Raw genomic sequence first — 19,538 nt, 5'->3', positions numbered from 1 at the left:
GTCGTCAGCTTCTGGGTCAAACGGGCATCTTCTCCATAGAGAGCTTGAGGCATTTCTAAAAGCACTCTTCAAGGATCAGTGCTACATAGACATAATCATCAGAACCCAGTTAACTGCTACCTAAGAACTTGATCTCTCTTGCTAGGGTTTGGGAAATATGCCTTACCCTAATTGCATGATGGTCTCAAGAAACTTATTTGAATTTATATTGTGCCAAGGTTTTAAGAACAAACACCGTAGTGACTGTGGTGGGGTATATCCTGTATTTGAGCCAGGGTATGGGACTACCAGGTCAGAGGGAGTCCCATACCAGATTCCTAGTTGATACCTATGCCAGGCATACTTGGGTGTCATGGAGATAAGGCCAGGCTTCCTGGTGAGTAAACAGCTTTAGGAAACTGCTCTGGACGTGTCTAAAAGTTTCTAATTCTTTCCGCTATAATGAGGTACCAAAAGCTACTCAGAGCCATTGAGTGGGTTCTAGGGAAGTAGATGCCTAAATGTACTAGAACATTCCTACAGGACATCAAAGCCTTCCTCGTGCCTATAGGAAGCTGCCCAGGGAAAGAGGGGTGTTGAACTGCATCTTCCCCCAAATTGGTTGATTAGTCATCCAGTACAAAGTGGTCACCCCTAAAGCTATACATTTGTAAACAACAAAAATGGACACTGCAGATTTTATTTATATGTTTGTACATATATAAGAAGTTATCAATTTGAGAGGGAAGGTCATGAGAGAGATTCAAGGGAGAAAAGGGAAGTGATTATATTTTCAATAAAAATGGAAAAAAACGTATTAACTAAAAACAACAACAAAAGGGTTGAAGTCTGGGCCTTTCTTATCTCAGAAAGTGGCCTTATTTAACTCAATAATATGGTCACATTCCAAGAAACCCTTCAGAAATAACCTAAGTGGAAAATGCATTGATCATGCCATAGACTAGTGGCCAGCCTAGCTCAGCCACATGACACATACAGCATCAGTGCCTTCCCTTAAAATGGGAGGCTAACTGAGCAATTTGGCTTGCTACCGCCATGCACCAATCATCATTTGGGATGACAGATTGTGTACCACTTGCCTGGAGAAAGCTCACAGGTCAAAATTCAAAGTATAGCTTCTACTACATATATCACGTTCACTCCACTGTAAAGCTGAGTAAGTATAAGTTGAGTCAGTCTTAATTAGTGATCATCAATGAAGTCCCTGCAGAACAGGTTTAAATAAGTTCTTGGGAGGAGAGCACTGATTTAATGTGACTATGTTTCCTGAAAGAAAGGAATTGAGCTCAGGGTCGCATGCAAGTGAATAGCACCCAAGACTGGACCTGCATCTATGAGCCACAGGGATCCATCCCCATCACTGCAAACTCCAAAGAGCACAAACAGATGCTCTCACAGCCTCACACCTTGACCTTGACCTTTAGTCTTCAGATTGCAAGACACTATGTCTCTGTTAAGTTAGACATTTTGTAGCAATGTTACAGCCATCTCAGGAAATAAATAAGGTTAAATAACTGCAGTCAGACATGTGCTGCACACTGTTACCCAGGACCCAGGTGGCAGAAGCAGGAGGATCATGAGTTCGAGCCAAGCCTGAACTACATAGCAAGAAAATTTAAAGTTTAAGAAAATTTAAAAGACTAAGAAAAATAACCAGTTATTTTGAAAATCTGTCTCTGAGGCTCATAACAGTCTCCAGAGACTAAACATATTAGCGTGGGTTTAAAGCAAAGGACACGAGTCTAGAGCCTCTTGCAAGCCCCTCGACACACCCGAGAAAGAGAGGGTGGGGGGAGAGAGAGAGAGAGAGAGAGAGAGAGAGAGAGAGAGAGAGAGAGAGAGAGAGAGGAATCTTGTGTATGCCTGGCCCCAGCTCTGCACTAACCACAGCCTCTGGCTGGTCTTATTGGGTCGGCCCTTAGCCACACCTTCAGGCTGGTCCCAGGCACATGAACAGGTCAGCGCGTGCCTGAGCATTGGGAATTGTGATGTATAGATGGGGCTTTGCTGGCTGCAAGTCTCACTGAGGATGTTGGCCCTTGAAGTGTTCCCCACAGAAACAGCATGGGGACGTGTAGCCTTCCTCAGAGAAGCAGCATCTTTTCTAAAGTTGAACGTAAGCAAAGGTAGGCACAGGTAAAGGCATATTTCTAAGAAAGAGTCAGAAAATAGGTGTCTTCAGTTTCTTCCACAGCAGGAGACCAGGGTCATCTGTTCACAAGTTGGGAGGGGCTTTGAAGTTTGAGGAGACTTGGGGATGACCTTGAACAACAGGTAGCCAGTAGTGCCTAGGAGCTTGGGAACTGCAGCCACCACGATACTGGGCTTCTGCAGGTTGACCAAATGCAACAGACCTCAGCACCCTAACACCCATCCTACCTTCTTTTGTCTTCAGTAGAGCAGGGGACCACAAACCATTTTTCATAGCCACCTCATCAAATGGAAGATACAAGGATAGCCGGCATTCAGACTAGGCAATTGACACGTGACTGGCTTTCTGGCATCTCACATCAAGTGTGTTTAATTCAGAGTGGTAAGGAGCTAATGAGTTTCCACGAAGCTGCATTCACCCTGGCAGCGCAGCCCACACAGCCCACAGCCTGTCCTCCATTCAGCAGAAAGGAGCGTGTTCTGCAAGGCTGGACAGGTCTGAGCCAGAGATGCTAGGCCATGCGTTATTTATAAGGCAGCATCTCCTTCAAGACCATTTAAGCTTTTTGTGAGTTTATCTAATGAAATATTAAGCCAGCTCACCTTTCTCCTCCAAGTCTTTGGACAGGGAATATTTGATGAAATGCTGCAGGGTCTGGATCCCATTGTTACAGCAATCTGAACAATATGATTCCTACCGAGAAGGGTCTTTAAAAACTTCCCAACCTGATTTGTATGCTTGGACCTCGTTGCTTACTTCAGACCCACTGACTCACAGAGGACAGCTGTAGATTAAAATCCCATCAGATATGACGAAGAACCTTGAGAAGTCACCAAGCCTGTCATGTTGGAAAATCATGTGATGTATAAAAAAAAGCAGGGAACCACCGTCATCCCATCCCCACACGGCCACTAGAGATGACGTCAGGGTTAAACTCACACACAGAAAAAGAAATGCGCTCGCAGCAAGTGTTTGCAACAACACAGAACAGACAGAGAGAATCGCTTGACTGTGTTCAGAAAGAGAACTTGTGGCAAGCTCCTCAGGGCAGAGGTCTCCATGCAGGGGACACTGAGCAGATGGCTCTGGGAGTTGAGGAAAGAGAGAACAGCACATGACTTCTGGTACAAAGTAGCCCTGGGGATCAGCTATTGTTTAGTTTAAAATCTGTTCTGTTGGTTCGCCCAATGACAAAGACCCAGCCAGACCCATCAGCCAGTGCAGAAACTTGCCCGTGGCTTATCACTGAGGCAAGAAACACACAGAGAAGCCGGGCATGGTGGCGCATGCCTTTAATCCCAGCACTCGGGAGGCAGAGGCAGGCGGATTTCTGAGTTCAAGGCCAGCCTGGTCTACAAAGTGAGTTCCAGGACAGCCAGGGCTGCACAGAGAGACCCTGTCTCAAACCTCACCCCCCCCCCCCAAAAAAAAAGCACACAGAGAATCAGGAAAGAAAATAATCAGCTTGGGTGGTACCAGGTTTGCCGCCAGAAAGTTCCTGTGGCTCACAGAGCTGAGGTAATGAACCAATGTTGCTTATTGCTTACAGGATGGAGCTGAATGTATGGTCATAAATCACATGTGGTGAATTGGCTCTGTCCCCTTGGCTCTGGTCCTTGGATGTCTCCCACAGCCTCGTGCCATCTTCCCTCATATGTGTAGCACAGCTCAGCTGTGTTGTGCATGAACACTGCCCTTGGGTAAGTCTCCCGTTAGAAGGTTACTCCTGTCATCCGTGCTGCTGACCATTTTCATGGTGTGAGACAAGACTTGATAATATTTTCCCATCGTTTGTTTCCTCTCATTTCTCTAGGACAACTCTTCTGATTCAAGGGTACAAAATATCATGGTGGCTAGCGCACGGCAGGAAAAGTTAAGGCCAGACACCCACTCCTGAGTGGGGAAACCCTAAGGTCTGTCTACCCGAGGTTCATCTGTCCCAACCACAGCCCTGCTTGCTGGGAGCTGACCCAGGCTCCACCTGCAGCAGGTCCCCAGCTTATTAGGCAGTGGCTCTATGAGGAAGCATGAAGGACAGTGGCTAGCTTATGCTGGGAGCATGAGAAGGCTTTCCCTTCAGTTATGGTATCTGTGGACCCGTCTAGTCACTAGGCACAGTGGCAGAAGATGCTGAAGAGAATATAGAGCAGAGGCAACAACCTTGAGACCCTCCCTGGTACCTATCCCTATAGTACTCTAACTATTCAAGGTGGACTGGGGGTGGGAAGAAGAGAGGAGGGGGAGGCAGAGGCAGCAAGGCTGCAAGTTTCTAACAAAACCTGAAAGGCAGAGACATAGCCTGCCTGTCACTCACGTTGTGTGACTTGTTCAGAGACTCTACATTAAATTTCAAGGTCATTTTATGCCAGTTACCAGCATAAAGTACAAAGGCTACTTGTACTTTAGTTATGACGAAAGAAAGGTAGATGTACTGTGGCTTAAAATACCCATTGCCCTCCTGGTGAAACGGGGAGCGTGATACTGTGAACGTGTGCCAGCGTCATAGAAGCAAGTAACCTTCGCAGCGTGCCACACACACCCCATCACTCACCCAGCAATGACAGTGGCTGCATTACTGAGATGATACCAATTTGCTTTTAGTTCCCAAAGTGTCTAATTATCACTTTTGCATCTTAGGCATGGGCATCTGGACTTCCTGGGGAATGACACATGCCTTCCTTATGCCAAGTATAAACCAGACTGTGAGATGCTGTTAGACATAAGCAGCACCCTCCGGAGGTAAGAAAGAGACTTCTAGGATTCCTCTGGGCAAACTGTTAAGTAAAAACCAGAAAGAGTTTCCCTGCATAAGAAGCTAATACTCCTTTTAATCTATGAAAACAGTCCCTGATGGAGGGCTCCTCCCAGCTGACCACGTGAATGTGAAGCAATTCTCTCCCTGTATTTGGGACTCGTGCCCTGATTATATAAAGAAGTCTGTTGACAGTCATGAACTGGACAAAGGCTCTACTTACAATAGCATATCACCTGCAGAGTTGGGCCCTCACCTCAAATCCTTGTATTGTTATAGTCTATTATTTCTGTTTCTGTAAGAAAAACTCACCTTGCTTTCCTGATTATAAAAGAAAAACACGATCTATTTTTAATTGAGAAGAAAATGGAAAATACAGAAAAATACCAAGTAAATAAAAAGTTTTCTGGGCTGGAGATATGGCTCAGAGGTTAAGAGCACTGACAGCTCTTTCAGAGGTCCTGAGTTCAATTCCCAGCATCCACATGGTAGCTCACAAACAACTGTAATGGGATGCAATACCCACTGCTAGTGTGTATCTGAAGATAACGACAGTGTACCCACATACATAAAGTCAATAAAAAATTAGTTTTTCCAGTGTAGGCACTCAGTGAGAATCACTGCCCTGGATCTTTCTAGAATAGGTATTGCAGTACGTTGTTATTTTAATTGAAATACAGCGCTTGCCAGGTCACTTCCCCATGTCCTGTCATTTGCATTTAGGATACGTAGGTGTCTTTTTCTTTTCTAGAAACACAGTGCATGTATGCAAGTACACTACTGCTCATTGGCTGTCTCTGCAATCACCACTGCACACAGCAGCCCAGGAAGCCCTGCTTTGGAGGAAGCCGCAGCAACTTCTCTAGGTCTGCCACCTACTGGTGGTGGGAAGGGGCTCTGGAGAGAGTGTGAGAGGAGAGTCTGGGAGACTGAGCTGTAGATGTGCTTCAACTAACCAAGGCAGATCTGAAATCTAGAGACACTACACGAAGACTGAGGTGGATACATGGAACACAGAGGCAACGGTGGACACTTGGTGATTGCACGTCCCTCTGATCCACACTGCCTTACAAGGTAAACTCATATGCCTGTCCCCAAAGCCATAGAAATAGTTACCAATATGGTTCCCACATTATAAATGAAAAGGTTCAGCTCTCTCTTGAGTTAAAAAAAAAAATACCAGCATAATAGGACCCAGTGACCCACATCAGAGGGAGTCAGACAGTGCCAGTCCAGGATGCTTCAAAAGAATAGGGCTGGCAGGGAAGCAGCCATGATGCCCTGCTTTTCTGCTGTGGCCCTTGGTGTATGCCTTTAGCCTCACAGCTCACATCTGGACAGGGTCCTTTCTCCGTGCTTGCGAGGCAAATGCTGGGAAAATTCATCGAGTTTTGAAATGTCAATAGCCTCAACCTGGTACTCGAAATTTTGCCGTACCGAAGCTTAATAAAAGAAGCGATTTTTAAGCGAGCGAGTCTGGGAGCATACCCTAACAGCAGATATGAAGTGTACAGGAACTAACAGGATTTATAAACCTCTTGAGGAGCTAAGTATCTGAGCAGAGTCATTGACTGGCTTTCACTTGTCTAAACACACGTCTATGGCAGTGGTAAAGTTCCCTCTTTTCCCTGGTATTCTTACGGTTCCATTCTATAATTAAACAGTCCTAAGTCTGGAGCTGTAAAGAAAAAATGATCAGGAACTCAGCAGTATGGATCCAAGGAAGCCATTAGGTCTGATAATCCCTGAATAAACCCCTTATGCACAACTGCTTTAACTTATGTGGACGCATGCTTCCTAGATGTGACCAGGGCCCTGTGAGTGCAGGGCCCTGTACTACAGCTACGGATGTGTTCCATGCTGAGTCAGGTACCCCAGAGTGTACTGATGCACACTGCATCTGGTAAGGAACGGACGATAAATCCAGGGCAGAAACCTCTGGTTAAGAAGTCTCTGTGGCCATCAAAGCCAGTCACATTGCTACGTATCTGCACAGAGACAGCCCTACCCAGACACATACAATATGGGTAGGAAATTTCCCACAGGCATCTTGGAGAGATTTGAACTTGAAGGAGGCTAACTGTCCAGGGGGTCTGGCCCTCCACAGCTCCTGCCTGCTGGGCCTTTATGCCAGGGGACAATGAGGACAATATATCCACTTTCCATAAAGCAGCCAAGGATCCCAAAACCTGTTGCATTTCTTCTGTGTCTTCCTCTCCCTGCTACCATTTAGCTCCCACATTGCTTCCAAGAGAGCATGCTTTAAGAAAAATGTATTCATTGACGATCTCAGGTCCCTGCTGTTAGCATTACTTCTAAGCTCTGTCCTACAGTTACCTGGCAACAGCCAGGTATGCCTGACTCACCATAAAAGGGGCTGCTCTCCCCCTCCTCTCTATCTTGCTCTCTTCTGCTTTTTCCCCTCTGTCTCTTCTCTCCCTGTCCCCCCTCCCCTCTTTCCATGTGTTCATGGCCAGCCTCTACTCTTCTACTCTCTCTCTCTCTCTCTCTCTCTCTCTCTCTCTCTCTCTTTACTCCCTTCCCAACTCCCCCCCCCCCCCGCATGCCCTAAATAATCCATATTCTATTCTATACATGTGGCTGGTATTTCAGGGGGAAGGGATGCCTCAGCATGGGCCCACAGGGGCACCCCCTTCCCCATACCATACCACACCTCTACCAAACATATCCCTGGCTTCCTTTTTTGTTATAAATCACAACTTCTGTGCTGTGTAAACACTTATGTCCAAAGCCTCGTGTTCAGATGGCTGGAGCAGGGTCCCTCAACCCCTAGGATCATGTTCCTCATTATAGCTGGTCCCACAGAACACAGGACAGCTGTGATCTGATGGCAGAGACCCATGTGAGCTCTAGATAGCATGCCCCTCTCCGTGCACCCCAGAAGTCTCTAAAGTTAAGCCCCGTGGTGCTTAAAATTTAGCCAAGATTGCTGGCCAGCATCTACCACTGAAACAATTTTCAGCCCACTGATAACTTGGTAACTAATGGGCTTGGAGGACCTAAAATTCACATTGAAAACCAGCAGGAAGGATATACAGGCTATTCAAAGATTCCACATAGAACACTCATCTCTCTATGGAAAGAATGAAGCATACCAAAAGGCTGAGAAACACCTGAAAAAATGTTCAACATCCTTAATCATCAGAGAAATGCAAATCAAAACAACCCTGAGATTCCATCTCACACCAGTCAGAATGGCTAAGATCAAAAATTCAGGTGACAGCAGATGCTGGCGAGGATGTGGAGAAAGAGGAACACTCCTCCATTGTTGGTGGGATTGCAAGCTTGTACAACCACTCTGGAAATCAGTCTGGCGGTTCCTCCGAAAATTAGACATAGTACTACCGGAGGATCCCGCAATACCTCTCCTGGGCATATATCCAGAAGATGTCCCAACCGGTAAGAAGGACACATGCTCCACTATGTTCATAGCAGCCTTATTTATAATAGCCAGAAGCTGGAAAGAACCCAGATGTCCCTCAACAGAGGAATGGATACAAAAAATGTGGTACATTTACACAATGGAGTACTACTCAGCTATTAAAAAGAATGAATTCACGAAATTCCTAGGCAAATGGTTGGACCTGGAGGGCATCATCCTGAGTGAGGTAACCCAATCACAAAAGAACTCAAATGAAATGTACTCACTGATAAGTGGATATTAACCCAGAAACTTAGTATAGCGAGATATAAGGTACAATATGTAAAACATATGAAACTGAAGAAGAACGAAAACCAAAGTGTGGACACTTTGCTCATTCTTAGAATTGGAAACAATCACCCATGGAAGGAATTACAGAGACAAAGTTTGGAGCTGAGACAAAAGGATGGTCCATCTAGAGACTGCCATATCCAGGGATCCATCCCATAATTAGCCTCCAAGCGATGACACCATTGCATACACTAGCAAGCCTTTGTTGCAAGGATGGTGATATAGCTGTCCCTTGTGAGACTAGGCCGGGGCCTAGCAAACACAAAAGTGGATGCTCACAGTCAACTATTGGATGGATCACAGGGCCCCCCATGGAGGAGCTAGAGAAAGTATCCAAGGAGCTAAAGAGATCTGCAACCCTATCGGAGGAACAACATTATGAACTAACCAGTACCCCGGAGCTCTTGACTCTAACTGCATATGTATCAAAAGATGGCCTAGTCGGCCATCACTGGAAAGACAGGCCCATTGGTCAGGCAAACGTTATATGCCCCAGTACAGGGGAATGCCAGGGCCAAAAAATGGGAATGGGTGGGTAGAGGAGTGGGGGGGGGGGGAGGGGGACTTTTGGGATAGCATTGGAAATGTAATTGAAGAAAATACGTAATAAAAAAAAGAAGAAAAAAGTATTAATAAAAACAAAACTAAATTAAAAAAAGAAAGAATGAAGCAAGTCTCTTCTATACACTGCATACCAAATCACACTAGTGCAACACTTCTGTCGTAAGAAAAATTGGCCAATATTTGCATTCATGAGTAGGAAAGGATTCTTAAACAAAATACAAAACTTGACTGATTTGACTATTTCATTTTTTCTTTACTACAAAAGATACTGTTCATAAGCGGAAGCAGAAATGGCTAGAAGCTACATGCAGCTGAGTGTTAGCCTCTCTTAGAGAGCCCTGCCCTAGGTAGGCGGGCCCCTTGGCACGGTGACAGCCTCATGACAGACCTCGACCCCTGAGCAGCATAAGCACCAGAGCAGATGTCACTGACACCGTCACAGAGCTGCAATGTCTGCCTTTGGGTGCAGTGCTCACAGGACATGGCTTCGAGAGGACGCTCAGCATTGGCTGATTTTGTCTGAAAACTTAACGTTTGGCGGAGGGGAACCCTTAAGGCAGGGTGGGGAACCCTTAAGGCTGGGTGTCTCCAGGGCGGGCTCCAGAGCACATCATAAGGGTGGTACAGAGCTAGGACATTTTGACAAATACGAAGTTGAGTCAAAACCCACCCAAAATGATCATCTCTGCGCCTTGACCCCAAGAGAGAACTTGTGACGCTGGGTCACGGAAGAGAAGACATCTGTGCCATGAGCAGATCCAGCCACTTGCTCTTCAGCCCACTTCCTGCCTGTCCGTTCCTTTTCTGTGCTTCTTCTGTTCTGTGCATATCAATGTTCACACACTACCGTCTTTATCACTTATAACACCCACTCAGTTAACTACATAATGGCAGCAAGCTCACTGTACACAGGGGCATTTATTATTTCACACCAGAGAGGCCACCCACATTCATATCTGTGCTTCAGGAGCAACATGGAGTCTGATGCACAGGCAGATGGGTCCCAGCACAACGAGATGGGACCTGGAGTGAAGATACATGTCCCTCTGGTCACAGGCTCTGGAATAAGGCCACGATCATCTACCTGGTGGGACGTACTACATACATAGACAACTAAAGGACCAGAACCCCAAGGTAGTACGGGTATTAACAGAAGACAGGAAGCTGTTGCTACAGCCCCCATCCACCTTGGTACTCTGAGCCTGAGTACCAAGATGCTGCACATCCCAGCACTGTGCTAGGCAGGCCAAGCTACAGGGCACTGCACATAATAATGTTGGTCCCAGACAAGCCCCTCCGCACAGTTATAGGCCAGGAAAGCTGACTTAGGGTCTCCACACTATAGAGCGCTAGGTGGTTCTGGCCGTCGCTGCCAGCCTCTAGCCAGAAAAGACTTAGTGGGTAGACAATGGCAGGCCCACGTTGCTATAACAACAGTTCTGCTTAGTCACAGAGCAACCGCCAGGGCTCCCTTCACCCCAGGGAGCTACCCCCATCCTGGGCAGCTCTGCCTCTGCCAAGCAGCCACAGCAGGCCACGCTGAGCATTCTGGATCTGCAAGGATGCTCTTCCTTCTCTTTCCCCTTTCACTCGTGACTTGAGAACAGGCAGCCAGGCCTACAACAGGCAGGTGCCAGCCGCCTGTCAGAGCACAGCCGCTTCCCTCTGCAGCAGACACCCAGAGTAGGAGACTGGTGGTTTGAATATTTCTTGCAAAGGAGCTTCTGACACTCAGCCCAGAGCTGCTTTTCCCACATCCAGCAGTCGTCTCCCTGCAACCCCGAGACTCTGAGACATCACAGGTGGGTACCACCCTCCCAAGTTCATAGCCTAGGCATTTTCACTGTGAGTTTCCCATCCCAGGATCCATGAACATGGAGACAGACTAACCGGCCACTCCCCACCACGCAGCCCCAGGCGTTTATTACATTCTACCCACTGACCTGGACTTTCCTTTCTAAAAAGTCTCTGAGGACAGTCATCCCCGCCGATGCTGAGGTCTCCTGGGGCCAGTAGGGTCCCCGGCCTAAGGTTGGAGAAGTGAAGGTATTGTGTCTTGCCAGTGCATCTGCTTCTGAGCACAGACGACGTCTGCCCCCCTGTGCTGCTGCAGGTCGCTCCTGGGCCATGCTGGCCACACTTCGGACACACAGAAACTCTTCAAGAGCTGCTAGCACGATCCTACTGGCATTCAGAGGACCCAGGACCCCTGGGACAGTCACTGGGGTCCCAGGAGGATTCCCCTACTTTGAAAACATGCAGCTCTATGGTGACAAGAAGCTAAAGGAGGAACAGTGCCGGGGCCTCTGTATCCAGGGACTTACAGGAGAAGCTGCGCTGGGGCTGCCTGCCAGAGGATCGGAGTCACGCCTGGGAGAGACAGTGGCTGGACTCTGGAAGCAAAGGCCCATAGCTCTGTGTGGATGCGAGCATACATACATGTCACTCACCAACGGTGTACATACGTGCACTCCTGTACATATAGATGTGCCCAGCAGAAAGTGCCTGTTCTTATTCAAGACACTAGAAAACAGTAGCAGTATTTCACTGCCTTCCTAAAGCATCAGGGCAAAGCCCGCCTAGACACACAGGGTCTACTCTGCCTCTCCCCACCCCACCCCCAACCCCCAACCCCCGGGGACATACAGGCCAATCTGCTTTAACTGTTGCTCTGAGCTGGGCTCCTGGATAGCAGATGTTTGTACCCCTGCACACCAGAGGCAGAAGTGTAAGACCAAGGTCAGCAAAGCTTGTTCCTCTTGGCCCTGCCTCCTTGGCTTTGCAGCCATGTCCTTTCCATGTGTCTTCAAAAGGTTGTTTGTATGTCTGTACCCTAGTCCCCTTGCTGATAAAAACACTAGTTAGACAAAATCAGGGCAACCCCCATGAGTTTATTTTTTCTGAGTCTTCTAAAATAATCTGAGGCCCTAGAGTTAGGACGCCAGTACAAACTGAGGGCCCCTGTCATCTTTCTGCAATGGCAAAAAACAAACAAACAACCCCCCCAAAAAAACCAGCAGGGGCTCCACACAGTATTCACTTGGAGAACAAAAGGGTCCAGGCATCCAGAAGATGGCTCTGGCTCCACCTGCCTCAGGCTTTTCACACAGCAAAGGGCACTTGGGAGCTTGTAAACTCTGGTACCGCGGTGTAAAGTGATTTGCTGGTTTGGGGAGTCATGACTCTCCTCCCTATAACAGCTAATGTCAGAGAAAGAGAGGGCAGAAGGAGAAGAGCCAACTAGTTCTATGGAGGATGAGCTGTGCATCTGACTCTGCAGGGTAAGGATGGGGCAAGGTGCAGAATGGACTCCCAGGGATCACATGCTGCCCCATCCCATGCCCTGAGCCAAGGCTTCCCTTTGGTCTACACTCCACCCTCTGCCAACACGAGTTCCCTCACCTTCCGAGTCTTCCCATTTCCCTACGAGGGGCCATTCTACAGATGGCTACCTATGCCTTTGCAAACACGCAGACAGCTGTCTGGGCCAGGGATGGTGACTTAAAAACTTAAAATTCAGACTTTTGATATCTAGGGAGCAAGCAGAACATAGCTCTGTTAGAATGGATGAACTCTTATTAAAAAAGTTTGGCTTCTCCTGGGAAAGACAGCCCAGTAGAACAGAGAGGGCAAGAATGAATAGGGTCTAAACTGTACTAGAAAAGGCAAAGATTAGATATGGCTTTCTTCCTGTCCAGTCTAAAGGGTATGTCACCCATACCTGTCTAAAGGGCATGTCATCTAAAAACCTTCCCATGAGGATCCCGTCAACGCCTCATGCACTTGACTAGAAATTGCATCAAGTCCACATTGATTATTTTAAATATGATTTTGTGTTTATCTTTTCCTGCTATTAATTTCCCATGATCTTAAAGGAGGGGCTAGTCTGGCATACCCACAGCCCATGGGCACCTGCCACTGTGCTAGAAAGTTCATGCTGGACAGAAGTCTGTGGAGCACCTTGGGAGGGTTGGACAGACACGCAGACACTTTTAACACCTTAGTTGCAGATAAAGGAACTAAAAACGTGTATGTGTCTGAAGAGGTCATTTAGGATACATTGAAAGGTTGACCTTATTTTTTTAAGGAGGGAGAGAAAAGAGGCAGGGGAAAACCTCTTATGCATTTCACAGTGAACGTGGAGTAATGTGGTTACTTCAAAGAGAGCATTAGCTGAAGGGATATTAAGGAGCTACTAAATATTTAATGAATTCAGCCTTATGGTATGACTATAGTGAATATGAATACATTCAGCCTTATGGTGCTGACTAAGGTCAGACATGAGGACAATGCTTGCCAGGGAGCAGGGGTTACTCAAATCCCTTTTTAAAGACAGGAAGACTTAGTCAAGCAGAGCGGATGGACTTCCCTCAAGGGTGAAATGGGGATCAAAACTCAGGTGTCCCCAACACCTGCACACCTGCCAGGATCTTCTACAATTAACTGACGGTGTCCTGTTTATTATTAATTTCTCAGGAAAAACTGTGCCAGAGAGATACACACTCATTTTTCTGATTTTGTCTTCTTTTGATTCAAGGGTCTTGCTCTGTAGCCCAGTTTAGCTGTGAATTCATGATTCTCCTGCCCCAGCCTCTTGAGTCTTGACTGGCTGCAAGTGTGTGCATTTGCATATGTCAGATGTGCACTCTGGGTAATTTGACCTGCTCTTGGGGTTTTTTGTATTCTGCCACATGATGAACATGGTACGAACAGACATGAGGAGACATGAGCAGACATAAACAGACAAGTCCCATGCATGCCTCTGTGCCCTGTTCTGTTTGCTGTGAACTTTGGTTGCCCCTTTGGGCTCCAAGATTTCTTCTGCAGCTCAGTCACTAAGAAGGCACCTGTATGTAGCACCAAAGACAAACTCCTCTTCTCCTACTTCATTTCTAGGCAGTGCCCTAGTCACCCACGGCATGGGGCCAGATGTCCTGTATGTGATATGAACTCTCCAGACTGGCTCCCCTTCTTTTTGGACACAGTTTCACCCCTGAACTCTACTAACACCCATCAAGCAGACAAGTGTCCCTGGGATGGGCTCTGGTGACAGTATCACATTCAACTGACTGTTCATTTGGAACTAAACTCCACATAAATAAAATTTTAGTTATAACTCCAGAAAATTAGTATCCACAAAGACCCAACAATATTCCTCGAAAACATGCATAGTTCTTGGACATTTGTGCAACATGGTGAACACAAATGTCATGTCTTCAGATAAAAAACAAACAAACAAACCACCATCTCTTTGTTGACCCAGTTCTGCATTGTCCCATCGTATTCTACGGCAGAACAGCATGCTGTAAAACAAGACCACCTCTCTGATCAGCTCAGTGCAGAGCCATGCACAGGGGTGTAAAAAATAGGGGACAGACTAAGTGCTGGTGCTCACACGTGACTGGGGTATGTCATGAAACCTGACGCTACATATAGGGGCAGCTCAGCCACCACTGATTCTCTGAAACTGGGGGAAATGTACCGAGCTGTGGAGGCCAGAGATGAGAATGGATTCCAAGTGCTCTCAAGGGTTAGCAATGAGCAATATTGGGAGAGAGCCAGGATAGACGCCCGCCAACCCAACTCAAGGACAGAAAGGAACCAAAACTTGGAAAGACTGAAGACTCCCCTGCTATGGCTGGAACTCTGAAATTCTGTTTGTGATCCCCTGTCTTGCTGTCTCTCAGATCTGTCTCCTCAACACAGAGCTCCTGCATGCAGGAACTCCTGCTCAGTGCTCACACAGTATTTGTGGCTGTTGGCAATAGCTACTCCCACGCCAATGAGAAACCAGGAACTATTCTCCTATACAGAACTTGATCCTATCTATGTGTATTGCCACATCATATGTCTTTGAAGAATCTTGAATAAACAAAACCCACTAATCTTTTAAATTGCATGTAAAATTTTTGGCTTTACAATTTCTTGACAATGGCAACCCAGCAGAGAAAAGATGGCCACAATTGAAGAGACAGTCTGTTACAAGGGCAGTCCATGAAAAGGGTATCTAGGTGTGGGCTCACTCTGGTCAGTTTGTGTAGGAAGGCAAGATACTAAGAAAGCCGTTCACTCTCAAGGGACTGGATAACGTAGAGAACAGCTCCCTGCTATGGGCAAGCTGTAACCTCAGAACACTGGCAACAGACACATAGAACGTGCAGGGTCCATTCTTAGTCTAGCTCTGCTAGACAGCATGTTTAGCGATGGTGGACTAGAAGGATGAGCTCTGAAACAGTGTCCACAGCGGGCATCCAGTCTCACTATCATCTTGGCTGCAGGACCCTGGACAAAGAAGGGATTGTAGCATCTTAGAGACCTGGTCTCTCCCTCTAGAGCAGTGGTTCTCAGCCTTCCTAATGCTTGTGACCCCTTTGGTACAGTTCCTCAAGTTGTGGAGCCCCCAACCATAAAATTATTTTCATTGCTATTTCAGAACTGTAATTTTGCTACTCTTATGAATCATAAGATAGATACCTGTGTTTTCCAATGGTCTTAGAAGACTGCTGTGAGACCACATGAAGCTCAAGAAGAAGGAAGACCAAAGTATGGGTGCTTCAGTCCTTCTTAGAAGGAGAACAAAATACTCACAGGAGTAAATATGGAGATAAAGTGTTGAGCAGAGACTGAAGGAAAGGCCATCCAGAGACTGTCCCACCTGGGGATTCATCCCATATACAGTTACCAAACCCAGACACTATTGTGGACACTAAGAAGTGCATGCTGAAAGGAGCCTGATATGGCTGTCTCCTGAGGGGTCCTTGGTCCTATGAAGTCTCTATAGATGCCCCAGTGTAGTAGAACTGAGGGTGGGGAGGTGGGAGTGGGTGGGTGGAGGTACACCCTCATAGAAGCAGGGGAGGTAGGATGGGATAGGGGATTCCCGGGGAAGGGAACCAGGGAAAGGGGATAACATTTGAAATGTAAATAAAGAAAATATTCAATTAAAAAAAAGAAGACCCCTGTGAGAGGGTATTATAGCCACAGGCTGAGAACCATCTGTCTAGAGTAAAGAGGAAGGGCTGTATGGTTCCTGAAATCCCTTCAGCCCCCTCCTGCCACCTGCAGCTGAAAACATCTACATTCCTAGCCATCAAAGGATCCCAAGCTCAGAGCCACCAAGTCTGAATGAACGTCTCTCATCCCCCAAGGCTGTGATACCTGATCTGAGATATCCCGTGCCTGTTTAGTAGTTTCCAACAGCCCCTGGATGAAGCCAGACTCTGGGCCAGCTGGCCTAGACCCTCCTCCCTGGCCCCGGAACTGGTTCCCTATAGAAGGCTTTTCACAGTGGTATTTTGGCTTCTTCCCTTGCCTGCCCGTCAGGTCATGGCACAAAGTGTCGTTCAGAAGCACCGTGTTGATCCAAAGGCCCTCGCAGAGGCCTTTGCCAACATTGCACTGTTGGCAGCGTTTAACAACGTTCTCGTTCTGAGGTCGCTGGGGGGTTCATGCACGGGTGTAGATGCGCTACCTTCTCCCTCAGGTTTCGCTGCTTGCTCTTCAGTGGGATTTTGGTTTCTGCATCTATTCTGCCCAGGTTCTACTCCTTAAAGGAGTGATAATCACCAGTGACAGTGCACTCTCCTCTGCAAGCACGCCACCCTTTCAGATCCAGTGCACACTCCTCGGCAAGCACGCCACCCTTTCAGATCCATGGTGGGCACCAGTGCAGGCTGAGTGCTAGCCTCATCTTCCTGCCTTCACCTCAACAGAGACACCCGGATTCTTTCAGCTCTGTGTTGAGTGTGTTTAACCTTTTCTAAATCTCTGACCTGAAGACGGGCATCTAGTTAGAAATAGTGACAGGATCCTAACGCCCCTTTAAAGCATAGCATTCGACAGCCAGCGATTAGCAAACTGGTATTGAGATGCAGCAGCCTGAGGGCTGAGATAGATGAGGAGCCAGCGTTCAAAGGCCCATCCTGGCCAAAGGGGGAACAGGCTACCTACCACCCACTACACTACACCTGAAACACAGCCGAAGGCGAGTTCCACTCTCCTCATAGATTAATAGTATCACTTTAGGAGTGATGCTAAACTAAGACACACACACGTGCTTTTATTCTCACGTGGAAAGATCTACAGATGTAACGATATCACCCACAGGTCTGTAAAGAACCAAGCCTGTGCCCACTTAGTGTTGTGTGCCAATCCACAGGACTGGAACCCTTCTCGCCCTGCGGAGAAATGCTAGACGCACTATTGAAAAGACAAGTTTTGTTCAGAAAAAAAGAAAGAAAGAAAGAAAGAAAGAAAGAAAGAAAGAAAGAAAAGAAGAGAAGAGAAGAGAAGAGAAGAGAAAAGAAAAGAAAAGAAAAGAAAAGAAAAGAAAAGAAAAGAAAAGAAAAGAAAAGAAAAGAAAAGAAAAGAAAAGAAAAGAAAAGAAAAAAGATTAAGGCTCAAAACTGATATCCTGTAGCTGAGATTTTAAAGTCTCTTTTTGAGACTTTTTCCTCCCTGCCCCCTTAATTGATTTCGGAAACAAAACAAAACAAAACAAAACAACAAAAACAAAAACATAGGGTCTCAGCCTCAAATTCATTCTGTAGCCAAGGATGACTTAATTTCTGATCCTCCTTCATCCCCTAGAGCTGGAATCACTGCGGTGAGCCATTCCAAGCAGCAATGCTTGGTTCTCTCTCTCTCTCTCTCTCTCTCTCTCTCTCTCTCTCTCTCTCACACACACACACACACACACACACACACCTGCACATCAGTCACTGCAGGACTATGCATATCCTCTCTAACTGAGGCCAGACAAGGTAGCCCAGGTAAGGGAATTGGATCCACAGGCAACACATTCAGGGACAGCCCACCCCCACCCTACTCTGCACTAATTTTTTTGTTATGTTTTGTTGTTGTTGTTTTGTTGTTTTTGTTTTTCAAGACAGGGTTTCTCTGTGTAGCCCTGGCTGTCCTGGAACTTGTTCTGTAGACCAGGCTGTGCTCGAATTCACAGAGATTCTCCTGCCTCTGTCTACCAAGTGCTAGGATTAAAGGTGTGTGCCAGTACTACCTGGCCGTTGTTTTCCTTTTTTCTTTAAAGAGATTGGAAAGACACAATTAAAGGTCGTCCCTCAGGTTGAGGATGTCCCTCAGTCCAGACCCTGCTTGACCGTCGTGCACAAAGCCTTTGGTTACACTCCTGGTGCTGGCTGAATCAGGTGTGGTGGCAAACACCTGGAATCCTAGCACTTAGGAGGGGGAGGCAGGCGGATCAGAAGGGCGTCCTTGGCCACACAGAGAAGTTTGTGGATTGCCTGAGTTATATGCGCCGCGGTCTCAGAAAAAAAAAAAAAATCCATCAGTAAAAAGTAAATCCTCTAACAAGTCCATCAAAAAGACGGGAGGAGCCATTCATCAAAACCCAGACTGGCTGTAATCTGCTGTGAACGGCTAGAGGACATAAATGTGGTTCTTCATTTAACTTTAAAGCCAGCAGATGGGGGCAGGGCACAGAGTGAGGAGTTCACAGAGTGGAAACTCAGCGTTTGGTCATGGTGTCTGTACAATAACGGAAATTGTTTGCCGACGCCAAGCAGGAGGGAGAAAGAGGTAAAGGCGATACTTTCTGTTAGGTATATTTGCCACACTAACAACTTTTTAAAAAGAAAAATAAGAGTCCACAATGATAAATAATTAGAGCACGCTTGATTGATTATCTTCACTTGAAACTCTACTTTTTATTAAGTCTAAATAATGGCTTACCCATCGTCTTCTCTTTCTCGTCTTTCTAAACTTACTGAAACTGAGAATGGGCCCTTGCTCTCAACTGTGAAACTGCACATTGGGACATTTGATCAGCTTGGGCCACAACTCAAGAGCAAAAAATATAAAAACTGATAGAGCTGTCAGCAGGTACTGCCTGGAGCTTTACATGCACCTACAACCACCTACAACCTCCACCTGGGCCTCACCTGCAACCTCCCACCTGAGCCTCACCTGCAACCTCCCACCTGAGCCTCACCTGCAACCTCCCACCTGAGCCTCACCTGCAACCTCCCACCTGAGCCTCACCTGCAACCTCCCACCTGAGCCTCACCTGCAACCTCCCACCTGAGCCTCACCTGCAACCTCCCACCTGAGCCTCACCTGCAACCTCCCACCTGAGCCTCACCTGCAACCTCCCACCTGAGCCTCACCTGCAACCTCCCACCTGAGCCTCACCTGCAACCTCCCACCTGAGCCTCACCTGCAACCTCCCACCTGAGCCTCACCTGCAACCTCCCACCTAGGCATCTTTCTCCTTAATGAAAGATGGAATCTCATTTAGCTCCAGAGGATAATTTTTCCTTTTCCTTGGCTCTCAGTGACAAGCCCTGTACCCCTGGTGATTC

General features: G+C 47.0%; 1 protein-coding gene across 1 annotated transcript in view; it reads right to left on the bottom strand.

Moving 5' to 3' along the window:
* Nucleotides 1-19,538, bottom strand: part of Rps6ka2 (ribosomal protein S6 kinase, polypeptide 2) — a 214,345-nt gene that overhangs the window by 194,413 nt on the left and 394 nt on the right. The window lies entirely within an intron of this gene.

This window comes from Mus musculus, chromosome 17 (assembly GCF_000001635.26).
Source record: "Mus musculus strain C57BL/6J chromosome 17, GRCm38.p6 C57BL/6J".
Taxonomy (NCBI): Eukaryota; Metazoa; Chordata; class Mammalia; order Rodentia; family Muridae; genus Mus; species Mus musculus.
Note: the sequence above shows the minus strand (reverse complement) of the source record. Positions and strands in the feature narration are given on the sequence as shown.